The sequence below is a fragment of the Arachis hypogaea genome, chromosome 19 (assembly GCF_003086295.3).
Source record: "Arachis hypogaea cultivar Tifrunner chromosome 19, arahy.Tifrunner.gnm2.J5K5, whole genome shotgun sequence".
Taxonomy (NCBI): Eukaryota; Viridiplantae; Streptophyta; class Magnoliopsida; order Fabales; family Fabaceae; genus Arachis; species Arachis hypogaea.
This window is the reverse complement of record NC_092054.1, coordinates 114,442,146-114,456,425: the sequence shown is the minus strand read 5'-3', so window position 1 is coordinate 114,456,425 and position 14,280 is coordinate 114,442,146. Positions and strand designations below refer to the sequence as shown.

Here is a 14,280-nt window from a genome sequence, read left to right as displayed (position 1 = left end):
AACAATGCCAAAAAGCGTATAAATTATCCGCTCATCAGGACCTAACAGAAATTTTCAAAAAGGAAGCAGACAAAACAAACATGGCCGAACCCAACAACAATGGTGGAGATGCAAGGAAGATGCTTGGTGACTTTATTGCACCCTCTTCTGACTTCTGTGGAAGGAGCATCTCAATTCCTGCAATTGGAGCAAACAACTTTGAGCTTAAGCCTCAATTAGTTTTTCTAATGCAGCAAAATTGCAAGTATCATAGACTTTCATTGGAAGATCCTCATCAGTTTTTAGCTGAATTCTTGCAAATCTGTGACACTGTTAAGACCCATGGGGTTGACCCTGAGGTCTACAGACTTATGCTCTTCCCTTTTGCTATAAGAGACAGAGCTAGGACATGGTTTGACTCACAACCTAAAGAAAGCCTGAACTCTTGGGAAAAGCTGGTCAATGCCTTCTTGGCAAAGTTCTTTCCACCTCAAAAATTGAGTAAGCTTAGAGTGAAAGTCTAAACCTTCAGACAGAAGGAAGGTGAATCCCTCTATGAAGCTTGGGAAAGATACAAGCAGTTTATCAGAAGGTGCCCTTCTGGCATGCTTTCAGAATGGAGCATCATATGCATATTCTATGATGGTCTGTCTGAACTATCCAAAATGTCATTGGACAACTCTGCTGGTGGATCTCTTCATCTGAAGAAGACGCCTGAAGAAGCCCAGAAACTCATTGAAATGGTTGCAAATAACCAATTCATGTACACTCCTGAAAGGAATCCTGTAAATAATGGGACAACTCAGAAGAAAGGAGTTCTTGAGATTGACACTCTGAATGCCATATTGGCTCAAAATAAAATATTGACTCAGCAAGTCAATATGATTTCTCAGAGTCTGCCTGGAAAGCAAGCTGCAATAGGCAGTACTAAAGAAATATCTTCTGACGAAGAAGCTTATGATCCTGAGAACCCTGCAATGGAAGAGGTGAATTACATAGGAGAACCCTATGGAAACACCTATAATCCTTCATGGAGAAATCATCCAAATCTCTCATGGAAGGACCAACAGAAGCCTCAACAAGGCTTCAACAACAATAATGGTGGAAGAAATAGGTTTAGCAATAGCAAGCCTTTTCCATCATCTTCTCAGCAACAGACAGAGAACTCTGAGCAGAGTCGTTCTGACTTAGCAAACATAGTTTCTGATCTATCTAAGGCCACTCTCAGTTTCATGACTGAAACAAGGTCCTCTATTAGAAATTTGGAGGCACAAGTGGGTCAGCTGAGTAAGAAAGTTACTGAACTCCCTCCCAGTACTCTCCCAAGCAATACAGAAGAAAATCCAAAAAGAGAGTGCAAGGCCATAAACATGTCCCACACGGTCGAACCTATAGAGGAGAGAGAGGCAGTGATCTCTACTGAGAAAGACCTCAATGGACGTCCACTGGCCTCCAAGGAGTTCCCTAATGAGGAACCAAAGGAATCTGATGCTCATATAGAGACTATGGAGATTCCAATGAACCTACTTCTGCCATTCATGAGCTCTGATGAGTATTCTTCCTCTCAAGAGGATGAAGATATTGCTGAAGAGCAAGTTGCTCAATATCTAGGAGCAATCCTGAAACTGAGTGCCAAGTTATTTAGTAATGAGACTTGGGAGGATGAACCTTCATTTCTCATCAATGAACTAAATACCTTGGTAAGGCAGAAATTACCACAGAAGACACCGAACCCCGAAAAATTCTTAATACCTTGTACCATAGGCACCATGACCTTTGAGAAGGCTCTGTGTGACCTAGGGTCAAGTATAAACCTCATGCCCCTCTCTATAATGGAGAAACTAGGGATCCTTGAGGTGCAAGCTACAAGAATCTCACTAGAGATGGCAGACAATTCAAGGAAACAGGCTTATGGACTTGTAGAGGATGTCTTGGTAAAGGTTGAAGGCCTTTACATCCCTGCTAACTTCATAATCCTGGACACTGGGAAGACTATGGATGAATCCATCATCCTGGGCAGACCCTTCCTAGCCACAGCAAAAGCTGTGATTGATATTGACAGAGGTGAGTTGGTCCTTCAAGTGAATGAGGACTACCTTGTGTTCAAGGCTCAAGGATCTCCCTCTGTAACCATGGAGAGGAAGCATGAAAAGCTTTTCTCAAAGCAGAATCAAGCAGAGCCCCCACATTCAAACTCTAAGTTTGGTGTTGGGAGGCCATCATCATGCTCTGAGTATCTGTGAGGCTCCATGAGAGCCCACTGTGAAGCTATTGACATTAAAGAAGCGCTTATTGGGAGGCAACCCAATTTTATTCAATTATATCTATTTATTTTCCATTGTTATTTTATATTTTCTTTAGGTTGATGATCATGTGAAGTCACAAAAACAACTGAAAAAGCAAAAACAGAATGAAAAATAACATTAAAAATAGCACACCTTGGAGGAGAAGCTTACTGGCGTTTAAACGCCAGTAAGGGTAGCAGAATGGGCGTTAAACGCCCAGTCTGGCACCATTCTGGGTGTTTAATACCAGAAAAGGGCACCAGACTGGCGTTTAACGCCAAAAAAGGCAACAAGCTGGCGTTTAACGCTAGAAAAGGGCACCAGACTGGCGTTTAATGCCAGAAAAGGGCAACAAACTGGCGTTTAACGCCAAAAAAGGGCACAAAACTGGCGTTTAAACGCCAGAAAGGGAAGAAAAGCTGGCGTTAAATGCCAGAAATGGACAGCAACCTGGCGTTTAACGCCAGGATTGACACTCCAAAGGGCGTTTACACGCCAGATTGGTGCAGGGATGAGAAAGCCTTGACACCTCAGGGTCTGTGGATCCCACAGGATCCCCACCTACCTCAACTCTCTCTCTCTCTCTTCTTCACACCAATCACCTCCTCACATTTCATATTCAATTCCTTTCCCTCCCAAACCCAACCCCTAAAACACAAACCCGAACCCTCTCTCCACTCCTATATAAACCCCTCATCCCTCCTTCCTTTTCACACATCATAAACACTTCTTTTCCCCCTTGACCGAACTACTATCACCTCTCCATCTCCTCCATTTTTCTTCTTCTTCTACTCCCTTCTTTCTTCTTTTGCTCGAGGACGAGCAAACCTTCTAAGTTTGGTGTGGTACAAGCATCGCTTTTTGTTTTTCCATAACCATTTATGGCACCTAAGGCCAGAGAAACCTCTAGAAAGAGGAAAGGGAAGGCAAAAGCTTCCACCTCTGAGTCATGGGAGATGGAGAGATTCATCTCAAAGGTGCATCAAGACCAATTCTATGAAGTTGTGGCAAAGAAAAAGGTGATCCCCGAGGTTCCCTTTAAGCTCGAAAAGAGTGAATGTCCGGAGATCCGACATGAGATTCGAAGAAGAGGTTAGGAAATTCTCACCAACCCCATTCAACAAGCCGGGATCTTAATGGTTCAAGAGTTCTATGCTAATGCATGGATCACCAAAAACCATGATCAAAGTGTGAACCCGGACCCAAAGAATTGGCTTACAATGGTCCGGGGAAAATACTTAGATTTCAGTCCGGAAAATATAAGATTGGCATTCAACTTGCCAATGATGCAAGGAGATGCACGCCCCTACACTAGAAGGGTCAACTTTGATCAAAGGTTGGACCAAGTCCTATTGGACATTTGTGTGGAAGGCGCTCAATGGAAGAGAGATTCAAGAGGGAAGCCGGTTCAACTAAGAATGCCTGACCTCAACTCAGTGGCTAGGGGATGGTTGGAGTTCATGCAACGCTCAATCATTTTCACTAGCAACCGGTCTGAAGTTACTGTAGACCGGGCTATCATGATCCATAGCATCATGAATGGAGAGGAAGTAGAAGTTCATGAGGTTATATTCCTAGAACTCTACAAGGTGGCAGACAAGTCCTCTACTTTGGCAAGGTTAGCCTTTCCTCATCTAATTTGTCACCTCTACAATTCAGCTGGAATTGACATAGAGGAAGACATCCTCATTGATGAGGACAAGCCCATCACTAAGAAAAGGATGGAGCAAGCAAGAGAGCCCACTCATAGACCTCAACAAGAGCATGAAGAAATTCCTCATCATGAAATCCCTGAGATGCCTCAAGGGATGCACTTCACTCCACAAAATTATTGGGAGCAAATTAACACCTCCCTAGGAGAATTAAGTTCCAACATGGGACAACTAAGGGTGGAACACCAAGAGAATTCCATCCTCCTTCATGAAATTAGAAAAGACCAAAGAGCCATGAGGGAGGAGCAACAAAGGCAAGGAAGAGACATAGAGGAGCTCAAGCGTTCCATTGGATCTTCAAGAGGAAGAACTAGCTGCCATCACTAAGGTGGACCCATTCTTTAATCTCCTTGCTCTTATTTTTCTATTTTTCAAAAATTATGCTTTATGTTCTATCTATGTTTGTGCCTTTATTACATGATCATTAGTGTCTAGTGTCTATGCTTTAAAGTTATGAATGTCCTATGAATCCATCACCTTTCTTAAATAAAAAATGTTTTCTGAAAAAAAAGAAGTACATGAATTTTGAATTTTAAAATAGTTTAATTATTTTGATGTGGTGGCAATACTTTTTGTTTTTCTGAATGAATGCTTGAACAATGCATATTTTTGAATTTGTTGTTTATGAATGTTAAAATTGTTGGCTCTTGAAAGAATAATGAAAAAGGAGAAATGCTATTGATAATTTGAAAAATCATAAAATTGATTCTTGAAGCAAGAAAAAACAGTGAAAAAGCTTGCGAAAAAAAGTGGCAAAAAAAATAAAGAAAACAAAAAAGAGAAAAGAAAGAAAAAGAAGAAGTAAGCAGAAAAAGCTAGTAACCCTTTAAACCAAAAGGCAAGGGTAGAAAAAGAATCAAAGGCTTTGAGAATTAATGGATAGGAGGGCCCACAGGAATAAAATTCTGGTCTAAGCGGCTAAACCAAGCTGTCCCTAACCATGTGCTTGTGGCGTGAAGGTGTCAAGTGAAAAGCTTGAGACTGAGCGGTTAAAGTCATGGTCTAAAGCAAAAAGAGTGTGCTTAAGAGCTCTGGACACCTCTAATTGGGGACTCTAGCAAAGCTGAGTCACAATCTGAAAAGGTTCACCCAGTTATGTGTCTGTGGCATTTATGTATCCGGTGGTAATACTGGAAAACAAAATGCTTAGGGTCACGACCAAGACTCATAAAGTAACTGTGTTCAAGAATCAACATACTGAACTAGGAGAATCAATAACACTATCTAAATTCTGAGTTCCTATAGAAGCCAATCATTCTGAACTTCAAAGGATAAAGTGAGATGCCAAAACTATTCAGAAGCAAAAAGCTAGGAGCCCCGCTCATCTAATTAAGACTGATCTTCATAGATGTTTTCGGAATTTATTGTATATTCTCTTCTTTTTATCCTACTTTATTTTTAGTTGCTTGGGGACAAGCAACAATTTAAGTTTGGTGTTGTGATGAGCGGATAATTTATACGCTTTTTAGCATTTTTTTAGGTAGTTTTCAGTATGTTTTAGTTACTTTTTATTACATTTTATTAGTTTTTAAATAAAAATCACATTTCTGGACTTTACTATGAGTTTGTGTGTTTTTCTGTAATTTTAGGTATTTTCTAGCTGAAATTGAGGGACCTAAGCAAAAATCTGACTCAAAGGCTGAAAAAGGACTGCAGATGCTATTGGATTCTGACCTCCCTGTACTCGAAGTGGATTTTCTGGAGCTACAGAAGCCCAATTAGCGCGCTCTCAATTGAGTTGGAAAGTAGACATCTTGGGCTTTCCAGCAATATATAGTAGTTCATACTTTTCCTGAGATTTGATGGCCCAAACTGGTGCTCGAAGTCAGCATAAAAATTCTGGCGTAAAAACGCCCAAACTGGCACCAGAATTGGAGTTAAACGCCCAAACTGGCACAAAAGCTGGCGTTTAACTCCAGGAACAGCCTATGCACGTGAAAGCTCCTATGCTCAACCCAAGCACACACCAAGTGGGCCCAGAAGTGGATTTCGGCATCATTTACTTATTTCTGTAAACCCTAGGTTACTAGTTTTCTATAAATAGGACCTTTTGCTATTGTATTTTCATCTTTGGAACACATTAAGTAACTTTTATGTTCTGAGACCTCCATGGGAGGCTGGCCACTTGGCCATGTCTACCCTATTTTCACTTATATATTTTCAACGGTGGAGTTTCTACACCCCATAGATTAAGGTGTGGAGCTCTACTGTTCCTCATGAATTAATACAAAGTACTACTATTTTCTATTCAATTCAAGCTTATTCTTATTCCAAGATATTCACTCGCACTTCAACATGATGAATGTGATGATCTGTGACACTCATCATCATTCTCACCTATGAACGTATGCCTGATAACCACCTCCGTTCTATTTGTAATAGCTTGAGTGCATATCTCTTGGGTTTCTAATTTAAGATTAGAACCTTCGTGGTATAGGCTAGAATTCTTGGCGGCTATTCTTGAGATCCGGAAAGTCTAAACCTTGTCTGTGGTATTCCGAGTAGGATCTGGGATGGGCGTAGTGACAGACGTAAAAGGATCAATGGATCCTATTCCAACATGAGTGAGAACCGACAGATGATTAGCCGTGCGGTGACAGCGCATTTGGACCATTTTCACTGAGAGGACGGATGGTAGCCATTGACAACGGTGATCCCCCAACATACAGCTTGCCATGGAAGGGAGTATGAATGATTGGATGAAGGCAATAGGAAATGAGAGGTTCAGAAGGAACAAAGCATCTTCATACGTTTATCTAAAATCCCACCAATGAATTACATAAGTGCTTCTATCTTATTTTCTGTTTTAATTATATTTTAATTATCAAAATCCCATAACCTTTTGAATCCGCCTGACTAAGATTTACAAGGATAACCATAGCTTGCTTCAAGCTGACAATCTCTGTGGGATCGACCCTTACTCACGTAAGATATTACTTGGACGACCCAGTGCACTTGCTAGTCAGCTACACGGAGTTGTGTGAAAAGTGTGTGATCACGATTTCATGTACCATCTCCCACCTAGCACTTTTAGCTAAATTCCTTAAGTTGGACATTTGGTGAGCTCCTTGTCATGGTGGCTTGTGCTTGAACTCGTCTTGAAACTTCCCCCAATGCTTGGACTTCCAATAAGCTCTATCAATACCAGGTAAATTTCTCAAGCTTTGATGGAGTTCTTCACAAGCTTTGAGCTTCTAAAATTGATCCTCATATATTCCTGGATCCCAAATCTTGATTCTACACCCGTCTTCAAGTTGATCATCATGATTCCATCCAGGTGGTAAGCAATCCGAATTCTCACTAAGGTATCCAAACAGCTTCTTAGATCCATACAGTTTAGTATTTGCCCAACCATGATAATTCAGCCATGAGCTTCCTACCACAATGATTCTAGGATTGTGTTGCCAACCACTAACCATCTCTCTCTTACTCTTAAAGCCACAAAGAGCTCTAAGCTGACCATCTGTTTCAAGTAGCCCATATTCAAGTGGGAAGGTACAGGTTAAGGATAAGTATTTTACCCACTTGAATGTTGTATTGGATGGTAATGGCTTTGGGGGAGAGGTCTCCAACAGCTTTGGCAAGGTGATTTCAATCTCCATTCTCTTGTGCCCTTCCTTGACAACTTCCACCTCTTTGCAAGCTTCTTCAATTTCAACCTCTCCCTTTTGTTCAATGGGAGAGGATTCAATTATAGGTGGAACCTCATGAATTATTGAACCCATCTCATGATCAACCGCTTCTAAGTCTTCAACCATGATATGCCTTGGAGGTTGTACACCCTCCTCAACATCAAATTCAACCGTCTTGGAAGGAGGCTCTATGACTTGAGGTTCAAATGGAGGTTCCGCATCTCCTAAATCTTCAACCACTTCTTCTTCTTCAGTGATTTTGGCTTTCTCCACTTGCTCTAGTACAAAATCCAGCTCTTCCTTGTTAACCTCCACCTCTTGACAACTTCCTTCAAGGGTCTCTCCTACCTCCCTCTTTAGGGCCTCTTCTAGCTTCTTATGAATTATGTATTCGCGAAGATGATTCCTTCTTTCTTGTTCCATGTCAATAGCATAACTGGGATCATCTTGCTCTTGGATTGATGGATGTGGGTGCTCTACCATGGAGGGTGGTGATGTGCTAAAGCTTGAGGGTTGAATATTGGAGGTAGAGGGTTGGTTCATGCGGGATATAAGATTTTGGAGTGTATAGGTGAGACCAATGATATTAGAGATGAGTGTGTTGCTATCCAATGGAGGTTGGGGTGGATAGGAGGGTTCATTTGTTGGGAGAAAGGGCTCATAATATGGAGGTGGTTCTTCTTGATAAGGATATAGAGATGGTGAATATTGAGGTGGTGGTTCTGGGTGTGGTTCATATGGTGGTTGGTGTGGTGGATAAGGATTAGAGTCATATGAAGGTGAATGGTGTAAAGGAGCTTGTGAATATGGTGGTTCAAAGGTGTGTTGGGGAGGTGGTTCATAAGCATATGGTGGGGCTTGTTGGTAACTACAAGGGGGTCCACCATAATCATCATCTTTGTACGCTCCCTGGAATGGCTCTTGACCATAGTAATTTGGTGGAGGTGGTTTGTCATGAAAGGGTCCACCATAACTATTGTCTTGGTATGCATCACAGAATGGTTGTTGGTTATAGTGCATTGGAGGGGGTTGTTGCCAAGAGGGTTGATCAAATCCTTGTGGCTCGTCCCATCTTTGATTCTTCCAACCTTGATGCCTGTTCTCATTATAGTTTTCATTCCTTACAACAACATTGGAATCAAACTTATAGCCAGAGGGGTGAGAATTCATAGTAGCAAAAGAAATAAAAACTAATAGAAATTAATGAAAATAAATTCCTAAAACTAGAAACACTAACAAAGAAACGAAAAAGCAAATATTTACAATAACCAATAATAAGGCACATGTTTGCAATTCCCCAGCAACGGCGCCATTAATTGACGAGGTGCGGAAATTTGACCAATTAAGAATTCAATATAGGAAATACGTTGCGAGTATAGCTCTTAACCAGCAAAAATCCACCTCATCAATTTAGAAAGGTTGTCACAAAAGTTTAGAATAAAAATACTGGGAGTATGAGTCTTAGGTCGTCTCCCAACGAGTTGACAAAAGGGTGCTATCTTATTAATCAGGAGTTTTCTAGGTAATTTTGAGTTTGGGCAATGAGCAAATAAATAATTATAAATTAAAGCAATGAAAATTAAAAGAGATTTATAATATTCTAAATAAAAGGCCTTGACTGGGGCAATGATTAATTGGAAGTTCTATCCTTGTTGGAATTTTCTCAAGTGTAGTGTAAAGAGGTTATTATTTTCATTTAGTTAACCCTTACTAAATAAAGGAAAGTCAAGTGATTGAGCTAACTCTTATTCGCAAATCCTAGTCCTCTCCCTTGGAAAGGTCTAGCGTTAGTAAATACAAAATTAGCCAACAACTTCCAGTTTAACTAATCACTTGAGCATTCCAACTCAAGTGTCTCCTTTTAATTAACCCCCATGTCAAGTTAGGAATCTACTCCATTGACATGAGAATTACTTGCATAGAATTAAAAAAGGAATAAGAGGAAGACATGATAAACAATAACTACAATTTAATTAAAAGTAAAAGTAATCCTTTGTATTAATAAATTCTAAAAATAATCCAATTGTAACTCTAAACAAGAATTAAGAATATGGAATAATAAAAGAGTAAGAAAACAAACTAGAGTAGTATCTTCAACGGAGGTGATGACTCTTCAATATCCAAAGCAAAAGCAATAAAATATGAAACTATGAATGTAAAAAAAACCTAGAGGAAGAGTAATTTTTCTCTCTAGATTCAGATCTAAAAACTAAAACTATGCTAATGAGAATGTGTCTTGAGTCTCTGCATGTTTCCTGGCTCTAGTCTGTGTTTCTGGGCCAAAAACTAGGTCAAAACTCAGCCCGAAATTGCCCCCAGCATTTTCTGTTATTTCTGCAAATCGTGCATGTCACGTGTACGCGTCGCTGGTCGTCTTGGCGTGTCACGCGTACGCGTCAGTCACGCGCACGCATCTTTGTGCAAACTCCAATCCACGCGTACGCGTCAGGCATGTGCACGCGTCGCTGCAAATTTCTCCATATCGCGCGCTCGCGTGAGCCATGCGTGCGCGTCGATGTTTGTTGGTTACCTCCTTAGTTTCTTGTGTTCCTTCCATTTTTGCAAGCTTCCTCTCCATTTTCTAAGCCATTCCTGCCCTATAAATCCTGAAACACTTAACACACAGATCACGGCATCGAATGGTATAAAGGAGAATTAAAATACACAAATTAAAGATTCTAGGATGCAAGTTTTCAACCATAGAATAACACTAGGAAGGAATTGTAAAATCATGCAAATCATATGAATAAGTGGGTATGGACTTGATAAAAACCACTCAAATGAGTACAAGATAAACCATAAAATAGTGGTTTATCAATATACTTGAGTGACTAGAGCGGATACACATACGGTGAGGGTTTGATTACTCAATTACATGTTTTCACTTATAATCATCTCTCATCTTGCAAGTTTATAATTCTTTTCAATAACTCTAATCAATTGTGGATTTGATTTGATTATGATTTCCTTAGCCCTTGCATTCATATATGATCTCTTGGGAATTGATTTATTTTGACCAAGTGGTTGCATGCATTTAGAAAGATTGCATTTAGATAGGTTGCATATAGACAAGTTTACTTGCATTGAATAAATGTTGATACCCTTTCTTGTCTTTCTTGGTTTAGCATGAGCACATGCTTAGTTTAAGTGTGGAGAGGTTTGATAAACCCCAATTTTGTGGTTTATCTTGTGTTGAATTTAGTGAATTTTATCCACTTTTGCCACATTTATTCAATGAAATAGCATACTTTTGTAATTTTCCCTAATTTGTGCTTAAGAGTGAAAACATGCTTTTTAGACCTTTAAATTGCTAAATTTAATTCTCTTTGATTCCACTCGATGCCTTGATATGTTTGTTGAGTGATTTTAGGTTTAAGAGGCAAGGATTGGATCAAAGAAGTGAAGAAAAAGCATGCAAAATGGAGAATTCATGAAGAAATGAAGTTTTGAAAATCTGCCATGCGAGGCGTGCACATGACCCACGCGTACGCGTGACCATAGTATCGTCAAGTGACGCGCACGCATCATCCACGCATACGTGTGACAAGTGTCACGTGATCTCATTAAAGTGAATACGCTGGGGGCGATTTCTGAGCCATCCAGGCCCAAATCCAACTCATTTCTGAAGCTATTTGAGACTGAAATCAAGAAGGAAGAAGGTGTGAGCAATTATATTAGCTTAGCATCATGTTTTAGGGTAGTTTTCTAGAGAGAGAAGCTCCCTCTTCTCTCTAGAATTAGGGTTTTTAGTTTAATTGCATCTTAGATTTAGGTTTTATTTCTTGCTTTAATTTAGTTTTCTTTGTAATTTCTTGTTCCTACATCTTTATTCTCTTAATTTACATTGTTAATTTCTCTTTTATGCCTCTTTTTATGTTGATGAACTCTTGTTAATTTCTATTTTCTTTAATGCAATTAATGTATTTTTATGTTTCTTATTGTTTAATTGAGTTGTTATTGTTATTTTCTTGCATTTGGTAATAGTAGATTTTATATTTCTCGCAATTCAATATGCTTTTCCTTTTATGTACACCAAGTGTTTGATAAAATGCTTGGCTTAGGTTTAAAGTAGATTTTGTGCATTCTTAGCTTGGAAAGAGAAACTAGGTGCTATTGAGTCATTAATATTCAACTTATGTTGATGATCTAGAGTTGTTAGTTAATATTATTTCCATTGACTCTAATCTCTTGCTAATTCAATTAGTAAGTTGATTAGGAATTATGGATTGAGATTAACTAGTCTTATTTGATTTTCTCCCGATGATGAGGTAGCAAAATAGGATTAATTCTTGGTAATTATTGTATTATGATTAATGACTAGGATAGAAAACCTTGATTCTCAATCCTTGCCTTGAATGCCTCTTTTTTATTTGTCATATTTAGTTGTTTGATTTACTTTATTGTCATTTAAATTCTTGCCTTTTTTATTTCTTGTTTTATCAACCCACCCCTGTGAAACTCATAACCAATAATTAAGCATCGATTGTAATTCCTAGGGAGAATGACCCGGGAGCAATACTCTCGGTTATTTTTATTGGGTTGAACTTGTGACAACCAAAATTAAACTTTGATTGAGGATTGTTTGTCGGTTTGGAACTATACTTGCAAAGAAGCAATTTCTTTTATTGAGAACAAATTTTGGACCAACGATAATCTTCTTTCAATTGACAAACCCTATTTTTGTGAATAAACCCTGCTTTTGACTATTTGACCTTCTTGGAATGCTTGTAAACTTCTGTAACCCTTAATTAAGGTCCGATAACTTGTTTTTAGGCTTGGAAATGAGTGCGAACATATATACTGAATTAAATTGGTATTTTGGGATGAGATTGTCGATTGAAGCTAATGAAAATTGATGAAAGCTTGTGAGTAATAAACTTATTGAATATCAAATTAACATGAGACGTGAACGATGATATTGACGATGACTGAGTATGGCCTAATGGGTTGTATTGGCAAGACCTGGGTAATATCCCACTTGTGTATTGATTAAATATCTATTTTTTGGTGAGGTATGAGTGTAATCCCGCTAGCATAATAAGTTGAATTTGATTGATATGATACTTCCTGGGTAGATGCAAGGGTGTGGTTTACCCCACTTGCTCTAGATTGAGGATTCAGACTCCTTGGGTAGATGCAAGGGTGTAGTTTACCCCACTTGCTCCGGGTTGATATTGAGACTCCCTGGGTAGATGTAGTGGTTCGCCCCACTTACTTCAGGTTGAGATTTGAGACTTTGTTGATCCTCCATCGCAAGATGTGGCGGACACTTATACCTTTCCAGATAATTCCTCCAAGCGGAGTGAAAACCTCTTGGGGATGCATGCACCGAGGGACTATCCATGGTTCACTACCAGGACATGTTGGGTTTGGCTGTATAACCGACAAATGAGCTCATTGGCATTGGGCGGACATGCATCATTTGCATTTGTGTACATTGCTTGGGTGTGCATCTTATATTTGGCTTGCCTTATTAATTAATTGTATCTATATGCTATTTGATCTAATTGCTCTATTTGCTCTCTCTATTTGTGTATTCCTTGTATTGAGAGGAGTTGGAAATCTAAGATAATTAATTAGCTGAGTTTTAGCTCTAATTACCCTGTTTGGTTTAGAAGGAGCCCTAGGCTTGAATTTTGGATTGATTGGAGTATAGGATTGCCTAGAAGGTTCATATATTTTTACATTAACTCTATTTAGAATTACTATCCTACTGGAAACCTTTTGGTTCTCACCCGTTGTCGGATTTTGTTTTCGGATGCAAGACGTGATGCACCTCGCTGAGCATGCTGTTTTTCTCCCGGAAGCGAAGTCTCTCTTTTGGGATGTTAGTTTATGTTTATGTTAGATTTTGGGGTTATATATATACATATATGTGTACTCTAGCCGACCTCTGCTTCACAGGTCGAGACTAGTGGCTTAATATGTATCTACTTTGGATTCCTGTACATTTATATGTATATATATTGTCTCTTCTATTTCTGTAATCTACGCCTTCTACCTTTAATGTTTTGAGTGTGATGCGCTTTTGTTTTTTTATCTTTCTTCACATGCTCCTAGCTATATTTCTATCTTTCATATATGTATGTATGTATGTATGTATGTATTTTGTTTTTTCTCTGACGTCGTAATACCTCACCACCTTTGATTTATCCAAGTTAATCCTTTGGCCCGAAGCTTGTTGGTAGAAAGTTAGGATCTCAATAATGATTTTCATATCCTAGTCGAAAGGTCCAGAGATTAGAATACTATCATTCATGAAAAATAGGTTGTTGATTTGAGGTACTTGTCTGGCAATTCTAATCTCTCTAATAAGCTTGTTGTTTTGGGCTTTGATTAGAAGTTTAGATAGCACTCCAGCACACAAGATGAAAAGGTAGGGTGACATGGGGTATCCCTGCCTAATTCCTCATGTGGGTTTGAAGGTTTCGCTCAGGTTTCCATTTACTAGGAATGAAAAGCAAATCGTTGTGACACAATTCCAAATAAGTGTGACCCACTTGCTTGAAAATATCATGGCCATAAGCACCTCTTCCAAGAAGCCCTACTATATTCTGTAATATGCTTTAGCCAGGTCGAGCTTTATTCCAACAAAAAGTTTTTTACTTGTAATTTTCTTTTTCATGATGTGAAATATTTCAAAAGCAACAATTTTGTTATTCGTGATCAATC

General features: G+C 39.1%; 1 non-coding gene across 1 annotated transcript; it reads right to left on the bottom strand.

The window, feature by feature from the left end:
• Positions 1-482: 482 nt before the first annotated feature.
• Positions 483-586, bottom strand: LOC112781983 (small nucleolar RNA R71). The gene has a single exon (XR_003192729.1). It is a non-coding gene; the product is annotated as a small nucleolar RNA R71 (small nucleolar RNA).
• Positions 587-14,280: the final 13,694 nt, after the last annotated feature.